Source organism: Hevea brasiliensis, chromosome 18 (assembly GCF_030052815.1).
Source record: "Hevea brasiliensis isolate MT/VB/25A 57/8 chromosome 18, ASM3005281v1, whole genome shotgun sequence".
NCBI lineage: Eukaryota > Viridiplantae > Streptophyta > Magnoliopsida > Malpighiales > Euphorbiaceae > Hevea > Hevea brasiliensis.
In genome coordinates, this window is record NC_079510.1 from 7579025 (window position 1) to 7594660 (window position 15636).

Below are 15636 nucleotides of genomic sequence, written 5' to 3' on the forward strand. Positions count from 1 at the left end.
CGTCTTGCATTGTCATCTTTCCTTCTAGTTTCTGCTTCATATATTGTGTGTAAATATGAGTCTATAGAGCTGTGTAATATGCAGTTTTGAAATTTTGTGGGCTAATATTGCTGAATTTCAGGAAAATGCGTAGAAGCAGGAGAGCTGCCACTGCACCAGAACCAGATATGCCTGAAGAGGTGTTGGCACAGGATGAGGCGCCTGCCCCGAGGAGGCAGGGTAGGAGGCCTAGAGCTGCTCAAGTAGAGGAGCAGCCACCACCAGTTTAGGAATAGTATTTTGTGGCCCCGAGTCCCATGGACCCAATAGAAGCTACTCTAGCTGATTTGCAGAGAACCATCGATATGATGGCACAGTATATGGTCCACCTTCCCCAACAGCAGTAGTCCACCGCACCAAGGGGGAAACCTTATAAACAGATAATTAATTTCAGGAAATTGGTGCCTGGTACTTATGATGTGTCAGACGATGCCTATCGATTTTTGGATTCCTACAAACAGGCAGGGATGGAGTTGTAGTTGACTGATAGGAGACTCATAGAGTGTGTGCAGCATGTCATGAGGCCTATGCCTAGACAATGGATGAATGACTACATATTACCTCGGATGGAAGGTTTGTCATGGACCCAGTTTGTGGAACTGTTTATCAACCGGTTTGTACCAGAAAGTTTCAAAGATCAAAAGCAGTGGGCCTTTGAGGCCTTAAGACAGAATGGTAGGTCTGTAGATGAATATGCTATAGAATTTCTAGAATTGAGCAGATATGCCCCTACAGCAATGGCTACTGAAAGTATGAAGGTGAAAGTTCCTAAAGGGGCTGGACAAGAGGTATGCAAACCTGGCCATGATGTCTGATCAGTCTTTTGATGTGGTAATTGATCGAGCCCGACAGATTGAGATTAGCTACACCAGAGATGACAGTGAAAAAGCAAAGAAAAATAGAGCAGAGGGTTCTTCTGGTGTTCCCCACATGGGTGCTCCGGATAGCGGAGGCCAGAGTAATTACAGAAGAAGAAGTAGGAACAAGAGGAGTCATTTTAGACACAAATCTCGAGGATTCAGACCCGGGTACGGATCTAGCAGTGGTCACAATTCGCGATACAGCAGTTCTGGGTCTAGTTCAGGATCCTCCCTTACGCCTTGTGCACAGTGTGGAAGAGGATATTCAGGACATTGTCTGATGGGTTTAGGAGTATGTTTCAGGTGTGGCCAACCAGGTCACTTTGCTAGGGAATGCCCCGTGTTCAGCGAGCCACAAATGGGGTCACAGGGTTCTGTTGCAAATGTTCCTCGTCAGTTTTATCATGGTGCTTCCAGCATGGCAAGTAGTCAGTTCAGTGGCAAACAGGGCCGAGGACAAGGGGGACATGGATTTGGAGGCAGATCAGGAGGTAGGAGTCAGTATCAGGATTCTGCAACCCAGGGTAGGGGTCAAGCTCGGGTTTTCACCCTGACCCACCAGGATGCTCAGGCTTCCAATGCAATTGTGGTAGGTATTCTTCAAGTCTGTTCCTATGAGGGTCGTGTTTTAATAGATCCGGGTGCTACACACTCATTTGTCTCCCCAGTGTTTGCCATGAGATTGGGTAGGAACCCTGCAACTTTAGAATGCCCTTTGTCTGTAGCTACCCCGCTTAGTGACAACATAGATGTAGACATGGTTTTTTCGGGTAGCCCAGTAGTAGTGGATGGAAGAATCCTCCCAACAAACTTGGTTTCTCTACCAGTAATGGATTTCGATGTAATTTTGAGAATGGATTGGTTGGCAACTCATTATGCCACTTTACATTGCAGGAACAAAAAGGTGTATTTCCACATACCTGGTGTGGAAGAATTTAGCTTTAATGGTGACAGGAGCGTGGCTCCATATAATTTGGTGTCAGTAATTAGTTCTAGAAAAATGTTGAGGCGTGGATGTCAAGGGTATTTGGCATTGGTGAGAGATACATCTGTAGAAGGTGTCAACATGGGAAGTGTTCCTGTTGTCAGAGAATTCATGGATGTCTTCCCTAAGGAGCTTCTAGGGTTGCCACCAGGAAGGGAATTAGAGTTCTGCATTGATGTTGTGTTAGGTGCAAACCCCATATCAATGCCGCCTTATAGGATGACACCAGCAGAATTAAAAGAGTTAAAGGAGCAACTACAGGAGCTTTTGAAAAAGGGTTTCATACGTTCAAGCACTTCACCCTGGGGCGCTCCTGTTTTATTCATGAGAAAGAAAGATGGGTCCTTGAGGTTGTGTATTGATAATATACAGTTGAACAAGGTGACTGTGAAGAACAAGTATCCACTTCCTCATATCAATGATCTATTTGATCAGCTCCAAGGGGCTAGATTCTTTTCCAAAATAGACCTTTGATCAGGCTACCATCAGTTGAGAATCAGGAATGAGGATGTGTCCAAAACAGCATTCAGGACAAGATATGGTCATTATGAGTTCTTGGTGATGTCTTTTGGACTCACTAATGCACCAGCAACCTTCATGGACTTGATGAACAGGGTGTTCAGGCCATTCCTTAACCATTTTGTTATCTTATTCATAGATGACATTTTGGTATACTCTCAGACCAAGGAAGAACACGTGTGGCATTTGAGGATGGTGTTGCAGACTTTGAGGGAGCACCAGCTATATGCTAAATTTTCAAAATATGAATTTTGGCTACAAAGCATATCATTCTTGGGACACTTGGTTTCTAGTGAAGGCATTCAACTGGATCCCAAGAAAATTGAGGCTATAACTGATTGGCTTAGGCCTACAACCGTCACTGACGTGCGAAGTTTTCTGGGCCTAGCTGGCTACTATAGGTGTTTCGTGCAGGATTTTTCTAGGATAGCAGCTCTCTTAACTAAGTTAACTCGGAAGAATGTTCCATTCATTTAGACAGATGATTGTGAGGAGAGTTTCCAGAAGCTTAAGGAGTGTCTAACCATTGCCCCTGTGTTGACACTACCGATGAGTGGTGAAGGATATACCGTGTACTGTGACGCCTCTAGAGTTGGCTTAGGGTGTGTTTTCATGCAAAATGGAAAAGTAGTGGCTTATGCTTCAAGGCAGCTGAAGAGGCATGAGCAGAACTACCCCACCCATGATTTGAAAATGGCAGCTGTAGTCTTTGCACTAAAGATCTGGAGACACTACCTGTATGGTGAAGTGTACGAGATATACACCGACCACAAGAGTTTGAAGTACATCTTCCAACAGAGGGATTTAAACTTGAGACAGAGGAGATGGATGGAGCTTCTAAAGGACTGTGATTGCACCATCCAGTACCACCCTGGGAAGGCCAATGTAGTAGCAGATGCTTTGAGCAGAAAATTGTCTGGCAGCTTGGCACACATATCAGCGGAGAAGAGACCGTTGATTCAGGAAGTACATGAGTTGATGGATCAAGGTCTGATCTTAGATCTTTCAGATGAAGAGGTATTGTTGGCTCATTTTTCAGTGAGATCAGACCTACGAGACAGAGTTAGAGTTTCCCAGCACAGAGACCAGCAATTGATGAAGATCATAGAAAGAGTACACTAGGGTGAAGGTGGTAAGTTTGGATTTGCCAATGATGGCACCCTTATGCAAGGTTCCAGTATATGTGTGCCCGATGTGGACAATCTCAGAAATGAAATCATGTGAGAGGCATACTATACACTGTACAATATCCACCCAGGCTCCACCAAGATATACCATGATGTAAAAGATAGTTATTGGTGGAATGGCATGAAGAGAGACATAGCAGACTTTGTGTCCAAGTGCTTGACTTGTCAAAAGGTGAAATTTGAACATCAGAGGCCGCCAGGGAAGCTGCAAGAGCTCCCTATCCCGGAATGGAAGTGGGAAATGAATACTATAAATTTTGTGACTGGGTTGCCTCGTACCATGTGGGGATATGATTTGATATGGGTAATTGTAGACCGCCTAACCAAATCAGCTCATTTCTTGCCTGTGAAAACCACATATTCTGTTGCACAGTACACCCGGCTCTACATTTGAGAAATAGTCAGATTACATGGGGTTTCTGCTTCCATAATATCTGACAAAGGGCCCCAGTTCACTTCTCAATTTTGGAGAAAGTTGCAGGAGGCACTTGGCACGCAGTTGAACTTTAGTACTGCTTTCCACCCTCAAAGAGACGGACAGTCCGAAAGGACAATCCAAACACTGGAAGACATGCTTCGCATGAGTGTTTTGGATTTTGGAGGTTAATGGGATGATTAGCTACCTTTGGTGGAGTTTGCCTACAACAACAGTTATCATTCCAGTATAGGAATGGCACCCTATGAGGCATTATATGGTAGAAAGTGTAGGCCTCCTCTATGTTAGACGGAAATGAGAGAAGCGAAGGTGCATGATGTAGACCTAGTACAGTACACTTCAGAGATGGTTCCTTTAATCAGGGAACGATTGAAAACTGCTTTCAGTAGGTAGAAGAGTTATGCAGATCCTAGACGGAGGGGTGTAGAGTTTGCAGTAGGCGATTATGTATTCCTGAAGATTTCTCCGATGAAGGGAGTAATGAGATTTGGAAAGAAGGGCAAGTTGGCACCTTGGTATATTGGACCTTTTGAGGTTATTGATAGAGTTGGAGTAGTTGCCTACCGGTTGGAGCTACCACCCAACCTTTCTCATGTTCATCCTGTATTTCACATCTCCATGCTCAGGAAATACATATCTGATCCTTCTCATGTACTACAGTCGGATGTAGTAGAGCTAAAAGAAAACTTGACATTTGAGGAGCAACCTGTAGCCATAGTGGACTACCAAGTGAGGCAGCTAAGATAAAAAAGATCCCTATGGTTAAGGTTTTATGGAGGAGCCAGTCAGTGGAAGAGTGCACCTGGGAGTCAGAGCGGGACATGCATAGCAAGTACCCTTATCTATTCAATGTGTAATTCTGTACTTTATTTTGCCTTATATAAAATTCGAGGATGAATTTTCTGTAAGGGGGGAAGAATGTGACACCCCAAATTTTTAAATTTATTATTTTGTAAGTAATATTAATATTTTATTTTATTTAAATTTTAGGAAATTATTTGAAATTTTTCAGATTTTAGAAATCGTGTTTGATTTTCCGAAAATATAAAACTTTGATGATTTTTAAAAATTAATTTAAAGACCAAGTGGTAAAACTAAAAATATATTTGGACCCTACGAATTTTTTTGAGTTTTCTAGAATTTTTTTAGAATTTTTGGGCCTCGTTTTCGGTCTCAAGGCAGAGCAAAAATTCAAAATTTTGTATCCTGAATCGAACCAGCCAAATCGAACTGGATCGGATTGGACCGGTCGAATCAAACTGGCCTCCCTCCTTTTTTTCTTCTCTTCCCTGCGCATCTCGACCCTTCTTCCTCTCTCTCCTATTTTCTCTCTCCTCCCTCCTCCCCATGCTGGCCAGCCACCGCCCCAGCCTCCCTAGCTCGTTGGGGCGCCGCCTCGCCCTTCCCTCCTCATCAGCCGCCGCCTGGAACACCGAGAAAGCGCTCGCGAAGACCCCCGACGCGCAGCATGCCTCTTCAGATTCTCGGCAAGAATCCGACCGATCCGGCCACCGATTGGGCCGGGTCTTATGTCAAACACCATCTACGCCTCGAGGGCTTTCCATAGACACCAAAATCCGTCGAGCGGTTTGTCCAATTTTTATCCGGGAAGTTTTAGCCCATTTCAAATTTTGGGCTAGATTTCTCGCAAATAGTGAACCCCACGAAAAAACTGAGAGTACCAGAGCACTCCACTCGTCGAGAGCTTCGCAGCAATATAAATTTTGAAAATTTTCAATACCGTTTTTTGGTGGGTCCCACGAAACTTCGTAGTATTTTTTCGAGCATTAAATGAGCTTAGAAAATTTTGTAAAAATTATATACTAACTCCCGTGTTGTGGGCTTCGTGTAGGTACCTTCAATTCGCGGAAATTCGACGGTTGCCTAGGTCTGTGAATTTCTAGTCAAACAGACAGGCTACCGAAAAAGTCTTGGAATTGGGTCGAGATTTTGGCTACCCCACTGTTGTCAGACGTCCCGAGCTCGTTCCCGAGATCAGAATAGGCATAGGTAAACCCGAATCTTACTTTTCTTAATTTTCTAGTGCTTGAATGGGATTAAAAATCCATAAAATATTCGTGGTAGCTCAGAAAAGTATGATTCTTTTTGCACTAGCTTAGTAATGTTGCTAAGGACCACAAGGCAAAGTTTTAGAATTTTTAGAACTCATTTGGGTAGTTTTTGCGAGAAGGTTAAATTATGAGGACTAAACTATAATTTTACATGTTGTGATTGATGACTATGTGGATGGGCCAAAGAGGGGCTGTGTGATGTGATTGAGTTGTGGATATATGGTTTGTGGACATGGAAGTGTGTTTTAAGCCTTTTTGCAAGTTGGATAGGTCCTAGGTATAGGCGAGACTCTGCCGGATTTTCGGCACGACTTAGGACATATTTAGTCTTTTCTTGGTTTATATTGAATCAATTGTATTAAATAATTATAATAAAATTGTTAGGTGAGCCAGGACAGCCTTCCTCCTATGCCCAGTCGCCATAGTGACTTTGGTTGAGTCTGTGAGTAAAATATTAATTTTAATTGTAATTTCGATATTATTATATGTTCAAACATGCCCATGCATTACTTATAAATATGTATCTATGTAGTTAAACTCTAGGCACGTTTTATGTTGCATTACAACTGTTAAAGTGCCATGGATGTTGTTGTGGTAATTTGGAGCAGTGCGTGTGAGTTGGTGTGCATGTGGTATGGTGTTGGCTATGGACAGGATAGTTAGACACGGCTTGAGATCTTCATTGGGACCCAGTCCTTTTGGGTACACATGGCTTGAGTTCTTCGTTGGGACCTCAATTTGGTTTATTAAGCGAAAGTCCGACTTGAGTTCTTCACTGGCGTAGGTTGGATTAAGAGGGCTGTATAGGGGATCAGCTCCCATATATGTATTGTTTGACAGTGTTGGGTGTGTGAGTGCTCCAAATTGCCTTTTTGATGTGATTTGTATGAAATTTATGACGATGTTGCATTTCACTTCACAGGGTGCATTAGTTTTAAATAGCTATAGAGATTATAGTTAAAATTGATATTTTACTCTCTGAGTCGAACGCTCACTCCTGTTCATTATTTTTCCAGGCTACAGGAGGATTATTATTGTGGTTAACCTGCTTTTCTTCTTCGTAGGTCGTCTATTAATGTATGTAATATTTGTATAATTCTGTTAACTCCTAGAATTTTCGCATGTATTAGAAAATTTATTTGATTTGGGTTTGTAATATAATTTGTCATGTTAGACCTATAAACTTATTATATGCATGTATGTTGGACTGGATGAGGGAGCTGAGCTCCCATTTGACTTTATGTTATTATGAGTATGTGGAGGGTGAGCTGAGCTCCCCAATTGATTATATATTATGTTTACAGGTTGAGTGAGTCAAAATCTTCCCATTAAAAGGTCCATTTTATGGCCGGACTCTGTCTGGTTGAATTCTTGAAATTGGGCCCAAATGGAGCTTAGAGTTAGGTTGAGGAATAGTTAGGCTTACTACGGGCCTCGGGGGCTTTAGGCTGGCCCAGGTCCTAGTGACGGTCCAGTTCATAGGTTGGGTCGTGACAGTCACCTTCATCGATGGCCTCTTCATGCTCAAGTGTGTTTATTATCTAATACAAATTCAAGAAATATGAATGTAAAGAAGAGAAAGAGAGAAAGGAACCCATAAAGAAAAGGATAAGTTCACATTTATTATTCTCAACACATATCATATACATCTCTTAGTTTCGCTTTTATTCATTTTACAATTAGTTACTTAACTACTTTATTCCAGCTCATTAAAATAGAGTAAAATAAAATCTCTAAGTAATTGTCCCATCATAAATGCAATGTTCCACTATTGCTATAATTCTTTCTTTTATTCTTCTTCTGCAAAACAAACATAAAGTTCCCTTTATAATAATAATAATAATAATAATAATAATAATAATAATAATAATAATAATAATAATAATAATAATAATAATAATAATAATAATAATAATAATAATAATAATAATAATAATAATTATTATTATTATTATTATTATTATTATTATTATTATTATTATTATTATATGGTCAAGCTCGGCAAATCATACTTCATTTCAACAGTAAAAAAAGAAATTGGGTTATGGAATTACAATAATAAACAATAAAAGTGTAACAATTATTGCCACATGATCAATCAATTAATGATCAAATATGCCCATGTACTTTCATGTAGCAACAAACATACAAATAGAGAGAGAGAAAGATTACTTGGTAGCTAGTCTTCATATTTTGGGAATCATATATTCTACTTCCAATGACACGAACTACTTGGCAATTAGAGCGACCTTTCTTCTCCTTTTGTGCAACAACTTTATTTTTCAAATCAGGAGCTACAGAAGTAACAACCATAACAGCTGCAAATGCTTTTTGGAAGTGTCTCCTGAATAAAAACAAGGACAAATTATCGATATCTTAAACAATAAAGGGATATTCGAAGAAATGCTCAACTTTTCTACTTGTTTTAAAATTGGTTCCTTTATTCCTTTATTGGCAGGAGAGATTTGAGAATACTGAAAACATTTGGGGGCAATAAAAAAATTACTCTATTATGGGTTTTTTTGGAGGATAAGTGGAGGGCCAAATTAATTTATGGTTTTATTTTGGTTTTATTTTTTTCAATATCTCCTTTCTCTATTTTACTTTATGGGTAAAATTTCCCACATAATTTTAGATATGACCATCACAATTTTATGTAGTGTAGCATATCTAGATTGACTAGGCGTATAAACCCAGTATAAAATAAGACTTACTACTGAATATACCTAGTTAGGGGCATCATTAGAATTAAACTTGACTAAAATTGAATTGATTTAAAATGGATTGAAATAAGCCAAAAATATAGTTTATTTGAATCCTTACTGAATAGGATGAAAATTGATGGATTCAATTCCATATCAAAATTAATTTTTCATGCAAAGAAAATTAAGAAGAAAACCTAGAGCTTTGATTAGGTGAAAACCATATCGAATATGGAAGAACCAAAATCAGAAGCACAACTAGAATAATGAAAGAAAAAAAAAAGGAGCAGTTCAAGTTCATACCTTTAATGAACTTGAATTTGATTTGGTTCCAAACCAAACATATGATTTTTTTTCCTTTTAAAATAAACAAAAAAAATTGGAAAAAAAACCATTAAATTTGATAAAATTAAAACCAAACAAAAATCAAACTAAAACCACAGCAATCTTTAAAGAAATCGGGTTAGTCACTGATTTTTTAATAATAAATATTAAAAACAACAATTTTAATATTAAATAATTTATATTCATCATGTCCTTCAATTTTTTTAATTTTATTTTAATTAAAATAATAAGTAATTTTTAATATTTAAAATTAGAAAAATAATATTTTATTTGATACGTACTTATTTGGCTTTAATTAGAAAAATGAGTCCTTATTTGGCTCAAAAATTAGTTTAGGGCTTGTTTAGCCATTGATGTTTATGGTGTACCCTCATAATTTTAGTCTTTTTTAAAATTCACTTTTTATTTTGGGTTTTTTTGGAGTATAAGTGGGAGGCCAAATCAATTTAGGGTTTTGTTTTGGTTTTATTTTTTTTCAATATCTCCTTTCTCTATTTTACTTTATGGGTAAAATTTCCTACATAATTTTAGATAAGACCATCATAATTTATGCAGTGTAGCATATGTAGATTGATTAGGTGTATACACCCAGTATAAATAAGACTTACTACTGAATATACCGAGTCAGGGGCATCATTAGAATTAGAACTTGACTAGAATTGAATTGATTTAAAATGGATTGAAATAAGTCAAAAATATAGTTGATTTAAATCCTTACTGAACAAGATGAAAATTGATGGATTCAATTCCATATCAAAATTAATTTTTCATGCAAAGAAAATTAAAAAGAAAACATAGAGCTTTGATTAGGTGAAAACCATATTAAAGATGGTAGAATCGAAATCAGAAGCATAACTAGAAAAATGAAAGAAAAAAATGGAGCAGTTCAAGTTCATACCTTCAATGAGCTTGAATTTGATTTGGTTCCAAACCAAACATATGACTTTTTTTTCCTTTTAAAATAAACAAAAAATTGAAAAAATAAACCATTAAAATTGATAAAATTAAAACCAAATCAAAATCAAACTAAAACCACAGTAATCTTTAAAGAAATTGGGTTATTCTCTGATTTTTTAATAATAAATATTAAAAACAATAATTTTAATATTAAATAATTTATATTCATCATGTAAAAACAATAATTTTAATATTAAATAATTTATATTCATCATGTCCTTGTATTTTTTTAATTTATTTTAATTAAAATAATAAGCAATTTTCAATATTTAAAATTAGAAAAATAATATAGTTTAAGTTGCTCAAACTATAGGGGAATTAAATTCATGAGCCATACTATGAAGTTGTGGGAGAGAGTTATAGAGCATCAACTACGTCATGATACTTCTATCTCTCTCAATCAATTTGGCTTCATGCCTGATCGTTCAACTATGGAAGCGATCTTTCTCATTAGAAGCTTGATGGAGAAATACAGAGATGTGAAGAAAGATTTACACATGGTTTTTATTGATTTAGAGAAGGCTTATGATAGTGTTTCAAGAGATATCTTATGGAGTGTGTTAGAACAAAAGAGGCTATCTATTAGGTACATACAAGTGTTAAAAGATATGTATGAAGGAGCAACTAGTATTGTGCACACAATGAGAGGGGACACAAGAGATTTTTCAATATCAATTAGATTACACCAAGGATCAGCTATAAGCCCTTACCTTGTATATTAGTTTTAGATGAATTGATGAAACATATACAAAAGAGTATTCCTTAGTGCATGATGTTTGTGGATGATATTGTTCTGATAGATGAGACATGAGAAGGAGTCAATAGAAAGCTAGTGTTTTGGAGAAATACTCTAGAGTCAAAGGGCTTTAAGTTAAATAGAACGAAGACAGAATACATGCATTGTAAGTTCAGTGAAGGCCAAACTGGTAATAGGGAAGGAGTAAGTTTGGATGGAGTGGTACTGTCCCAAAGTAATCACTTTAAATATCTCGGTTCAGTCCTTTAAGTAGATGGGGGATGTGAGGAGGATGATAGTCATAAGATTAAAGCTGGATGGTTGAAGTGGAGATGTACTACGGGACTTTTATGTAATCGTAAGATTCTCAATAAGTTGAAAGGAAAATTTTATCGTACAGCTATACGACCGGCTATGTTATACGGTAGTGAGTATTGGGCACTGAAGGAGTCGTATACATTTAAGATAAGAGTTGCAGATATGAGAATGTTAAGGTGGATGAGTGGCCATACTAGACTAGATAAAGTTCGTAATGAGAGTATTAGAGAAAAGGTAGGAGTGGTGCCAATTGAGGATAAGTTGAGAGAATGGAGATTGAGGTGGTTTGGTCATGTGAAGCATAGACATACGGAGGCTTCAGTTAGACAAGAAGAGCACATTAGGTTAGAGGATAGAAAAAAAAAAAAAAAAAAAGGTGTAGACCCAAATTGACTTAGAGGAGAGTAGTACAACATGACCTAGAAGCATTACATATTTTTGAGGATTTAACCCAAAATCATTTGGAGTGGAGAAAGCGAATCCATATAGCCAACCCCAAATTTTTCGGATAAAGGCTTAGTTGAGTTGAGTTAAGGTGCATACTTTTTTGGTTTTAATTAGAAAAATGAGTCCTTATTTAGCCCAAAAATTAGTTTTGGTCTTATTTAGCCATTGATGTTTATGGTGTATACTCATAATTTTAGTCTTTTTTAAAATTCTCTTTTTATTTTGGGTTTTTTTGGAGGATAAGTGGAGGGCCAAATCAATTTCGGGTTTTATTTTTTCAATATCTCTTTTCTCTATTTTACTTTATATGTAAAATTTCCTACATAATTTTAGATAGGACCATCATAATTTTATGCAGTGTAGCATATGTAGATTGATTAGATGTATACACCCAGGATAAATAAGACTTACTGCTAAATATACCTAGTTAGGGGCATCATTAGAATTAGAACTTGAGTAGAATTAAATTGATTTAAAATGGATTAAAATAAGTCAAAAATATATTTGATTTAAATCCTTACAGAATAGGATGAAAATTGATGGATTCAATTCCATATCAAAATTAATTTTTCATGCAAAGAAAATTAAAAAGAAAATTTAGAGCTTTGATTATGTGAAAACCATATAGAAGATGGTAGGACCGAGATCGGAAACACAACAAGAATAAAGATAGAAAAAAATGGAGCAGTTCAAGTTCATACCTTCAATGAACTTAAATTTGATGTGGTTCCAAACCAAACATATGACTTTTTTTTCCTTTTAAAATAAACAAAAAATTAAAAAAATAAACCATTAAATTTGATAAAATTAAAACCAAACCCAAATCAAACTAAAACCACTGAAATCTTTAAAGAAATTGGGTTATTCTTTGATTATTTAATAATAAATATTAAAAACAATAATATCAATATTAAATAATTTATATTCATCATGTGCCTCAATTTTTTAAATTTTATTTTAATTAAAATAATATGTAATTTTTAATATTTAAAATTAGAAAAATAATATTTTATGAGGTGCGTACTTTTTTTACTTTAATTAGAAAAATGAGTAATTCTTTGGCCCAAAAATTAGTTTTGGGCTTGCTTAGCCATTGACGTTTATGCTGTACACTCATAATTTTAGTCTTCTTTAAAATTCTCTTTTTATTTTGGATTTTTTTGGAGGATAAGTGGAAGGCCAAATCAATTTCGGGTTTTATTTTGGTTTTATTTTTTTCAATATCTTCTTTCTCTATTTTACTTTATGGGTAAACTTTTCTACATAATTTTAGATAGGACTATCATAATTTTATATAGTGTAGCATATATAGATTGATTAGGTGTATACATCCAGCATAAATAAGACTTACTACTGAATATATCTAGTCAGGGGCATCATTAGAATTAGAACTTGACTAGAATTGAATTGATTTGAAATGAATTGAAGTTAGTTAAAAATAGAGTTGATTTGAATCCTTAATGAACAGGATGAAAATTGATGGATTCAATTCCATATCAAAATTAATTTTTTATGCAAAGAAAATTAAAAAGAAAACCTAGAGCTTTGATTAGGTGAAAACCATATCGAATATGGTAGAACCGAAATCAGAAGCACAACAAGAATAATGAAATAAAAAAAATGGAGCAGTTCAAGTTCATACCTTCAATGAACTTGAATTTGATTTGGTTCCAAACAAAACATATAACTTTTTTTTCCATTTAAAATAAACAAAAAATTGAAAAAAGAAACCATTAAATTTGATAAAATTAAAACCAAACAAATATCAAACTAAAACCACAGTAATCTTTAAAAAAAAATTGGGTTATTCTCTGATTTTTTTAATAATAAATATTAAAAACAATAACTTTAATATTAAATAATTTATATTCATCATGTGCTTCAATTTTTTTAATTTTATTTTAATTAAAATAATAAGTAATTTTTAATATTTAAAATTAGAAAAATAATATTTTATGAGGTACTTTAATTAGAAAAATGAGTTCACATTTGGCCCAAAAATTAAATTTGGGCTTGTTTAGCCATTGATGTTTATGGTGTACACTTGTAATTTTAGTCATTTTTAAAATTCTCTTTTTATTTTGGGTTGTTTTGGAGGATAAGTAGAGACCCAAATCAATTTAGGGTTTTATTTTGGTTTTATTTTTTTCAATATCTCCTTCCTCTATTTTACTTTATGGGTAAATTTTACTAAATAATTTTAGATAGGACCATCATAATTTTATTCAGTGTAGCATATATTGATTGATTAGGTGTATACAACCAGTATAAATAAGACTTACTACTGAATATATCTAGTCAGTGGCATCATTAGAATTAGAACTTGACTAGAATTGAATTGATTTAAAATGGATTGAAATAAGTCAAAATATAGTTTATTTGAATCCTTACTGAACAAGATGAAAATTGATGTATTCAATTCCTTATCAAAATTAATTTTTCATGCAAAGAAAATTAAGAAGAAAACCTAGAGCTTCGATTAGGTGAAAACCATATCGAAGATGGTAGAACCGAACTCAGAAGCACAACTAGAATAATGAAGGAAAAAAATGAAGCATTCAATTTTATACCTTCAAAGAGCTTGAATCTAATTGGGTTCCAAACCAAACATATGACTTTTTTTTTCCTTTTAAAGTAAACAAAAAATTGGAAATATAAACCATTAAATTTGATAAAATTAAAACCAAACAAAGGCAAACTAAAACCACAGTAATCTTTAAAGAAATCGGGTTATTCTCTATTTTTTAATAATAAATAATAAAAACAATAATTTTAATATTAAATAATTTATATTCATCATGTCCTTCAATTTTTTTTAATTTTGTTTTAATTAAAATAATAAGTAATTTTTAATATTTAAAATTAGAAAAAAATATTTTATGAGGTGCATACTTATTCGATTTTAATAAGAAAAATGAGTCCTTATTTGGCCCAAAAATTAGTTTTGGGCTTGCTTACCCATTGATGTTTATGGTGTACACTCATAATTTTAGTATTTCTTAAAATTCTTTTTTTATTTTGGGTTTTTTTTGGAGGATAAGTGGAGACCCAAATCAATTTAGGGTTTTATTTTGGTTTTATTTTTTACAATATCTCCTTCCTCTATTTTACTTTATGGGTAAAATTTGTTACATAATTTTAAATAGGACCATCATAATTTTATGTAGTCTAGCATATGTAGATTGATTAGGTGTGTACAATCAATATAAATAAGACTTACAACTAAATATACCTAGTCAGGGGCATCATTAGAATTAGAACTTGACTAGAATTGAATTGATTTAAAATGGATTGAAATAAGTCAAAAATATAGTTTATTTGAATCCTTACTGAACATGATGAAAATTGATGGATTCAATTCCATATCAAAATTAATTTTTCATGCAAAGAAAATTAAAAAGAAAACCTAGAGCTTTGATTATGTGAAAACCATATCGAATATGGTAGAACCAAAATTAGAAGCACAACTAGAATAATGAAATAAAAAAATAGAGCAGTTCAAGTTCATACCTTCAATGAACTTGAATTTGATTTGGTTCCAAACAAAATATATGACTTTTTTTTCCTTTTAAAATAAACAAAAAATTGAAAAAATAAACCATTAAATTTGATAAAATTAAAACCAAACAAAAATCAAACTAAAACCACAGTAATCTTAAAAAAATCGTGTTATTCTCTGATTTTTTTAATAATAAATATTAAAATCAATAACTTTAATATTAAATAACTTATATTCATCATATGCTTCAATTTTTTTAATTTTATTTTAATTAAAATAATAGTAATTTTTAATATTTAAAATTAGAAAAATATTATTTTATGAGGTGCTTTAATTAGAAAAATGAGTTCATATTTGGCCCAAAAATTAGATTTGGGCTTGTTTAGCCATTGATGTTTATGGTGTACACTCGTAATTTTAGTCTTTTTTAAAATTCTCTTTTTATTTTGGGTTTTTTTGGAGGACAAGTGGAGAGCCAAATCAATTTAGGGTTTTATTTTTGTTTTATTTTTTTCAATATCTCCTTCCTCTATT